The sequence below is a fragment of the Pongo abelii genome, chromosome 4 (assembly GCF_028885655.2).
Source record: "Pongo abelii isolate AG06213 chromosome 4, NHGRI_mPonAbe1-v2.0_pri, whole genome shotgun sequence".
NCBI classification, from domain to species: domain Eukaryota; kingdom Metazoa; phylum Chordata; class Mammalia; order Primates; family Hominidae; genus Pongo; species Pongo abelii.
Genome location: NC_071989.2, coordinates 127203178 through 127205155, shown reverse-complemented (window position 1 = coordinate 127205155; position 1978 = coordinate 127203178). Strand labels below are relative to the sequence as shown.

At 35.4% G+C, this 1978-nt stretch overlaps 1 pseudogene; it reads right to left on the bottom strand.

The window, feature by feature from the left end:
• Positions 1-325: 325 nt before the first annotated feature.
• On the bottom strand, positions 326-423 carry LOC112133538 (U6 spliceosomal RNA; annotated as a pseudogene).
• Between the last annotated feature and the right edge of the window lie 1555 nt (positions 424-1978).

Genomic DNA, 1978 nt, shown 5'->3' with positions numbered 1-1978 from the left:
TTACAGCAGCCCCCACTGAGAGGGATATTGCAAATAAAATTACTATGAACATTGTGTGAACATATATTTTCATTTCTTTTGAGGAGGAGTAAAAGGGCTTGGTCCAAAGGTAGGTATATATTTGAATTCTAAGAAACTGTCATAGTACTACCATTTTACATTTTCACTAGCAGTGAATAAGCCCCTTTTAGGTTTGAATTAAGATTATATAGTTTGGGAGGAAACAACATGTTAGTGATATTCAGTTTTCTATAAAGGCAAATCCTATACCTTTTTAGTTATTAAAAATGTTCACATTACTCAGTGAAGTTGGTTTTTCTTTTTTTAAAATTTTTAATTCCTTCATGTCATCCTTGTGCAGGGGCCATGTTAATCTTCTCTGTATCATTCCAATTTTTGTATATGTGCTGCTGAAGTGAGCACACTCTGAAGTTTTATGTCTTTTCATCACATAGGTCTTGTTAATTTCCTATTAGGATTAGTCCTAAGTATTTCATGTTTCTATTATGGAAGATAACTTTTGTTTTAGTTTACGTTTTAACTGCCTACAATTATCTTCTTTAAAAATATAAATATTTTTCAGATTGGTTTTAGATTTGCAGAAAAATTGTGAAGATAGTACAGAAAGTTTCTACATATCCAGTATCCAGTTTCTCTATTATAAACATCTTATGTTAGGCTTGTACATCATTATATTTTATGAGCAATATTAATACATTATTGTTAACTAAAATCCGTACTTTATTCAGATGTCCTTTCTTTTTACCTAATGTCCTCTTTCTGTTCCAGGATTCCATCCAAGTTACCACATTATATATGCTAATCTCGTGTTCTTTGGCTTCTCTTGTTTGTGACAGTTTCTCAGACTTCTGTTTTGCTTTGTTCTTAATAACCTTGACAGTTTTGAGGAGTAGTGATAAGGTAATTTATAAAATACCCCACAACTGGGATTTGTCTGGTGTTTTTCTTATAATTAGGCTGGAGTTATTTTCATTTTCATCACATGGTACAAGGGCACACACTACCATCATGACTTATATTGCTCATATTGACCTTGAGTTAGTGTTTGTCAAATTTTTCCACTGAAAAATTACTCTCTTCCCACCCCCTTTCCATGCTGTATTCTTTGGAACAAAGTTACTATGCACAGACCACTCTTAGGGAGTGAGGAATTATGTTCCCCCTCCTTGAGAATGGAGTACTTACATAAATTACCTGGGATTCTTCTGCATGGGAGGTTTGTCTTTCCTCCCACATTTATTTATTCAAGTATTTATTTATATCACTATAAACCCATGTGTTTTCATTTTACACATTGGATTATCCAATATTTCCTTTTTTTTTTTTTTTTTTTTTGAGACAGGGTCTTGCTCAGGCTGGAGTACACTGGTGCAATCATGGCTCCCTGCAGCCTCAACCTCCTGGGTTCAAGCAATCCTCCCACCTGAGCCTCCCAAGTAGCTGGGACTACAGGTGCATGCTATTACACCCAGCTAATTTTTTAAATTTTTTGTAGAGACAAGGTCTCACTATGTTTCCCAGGCTGGTCTTGAACGCCTGGGCTCAAACAATTCTCCTACCTTGGTTTCCCAAAGTGCTGGCATGAGCCACTGTGCCCAGACTCATTATTTATTAAACTATTTTGTGGCTCAAATTGTTCTAGCATTGGTCACTGGGAGCTCTTTCCATTGGCTTCTCTGTCCCTTTGATGTACCTACATCATTGTGCTTATGAATTATTTAAAATTATATTTATTTTTATACTTCCTTACTTTCTGGCACTACAAGATGCTCAAGATTTATCTTGTTTATTTCCTGCCCCATTTTTGGAATTGACCATTTCTCCAAAGAGCCCTGGTTCCTTTAATTAAACAGTATTAAATATAAACGAATATATTTCAGCATATTAGAAACCAAGATCTGAGCCAGACATGGTGGCTCATTCCTGTACTCCCAGCACTTTGGTAGGCTGAGGCAGG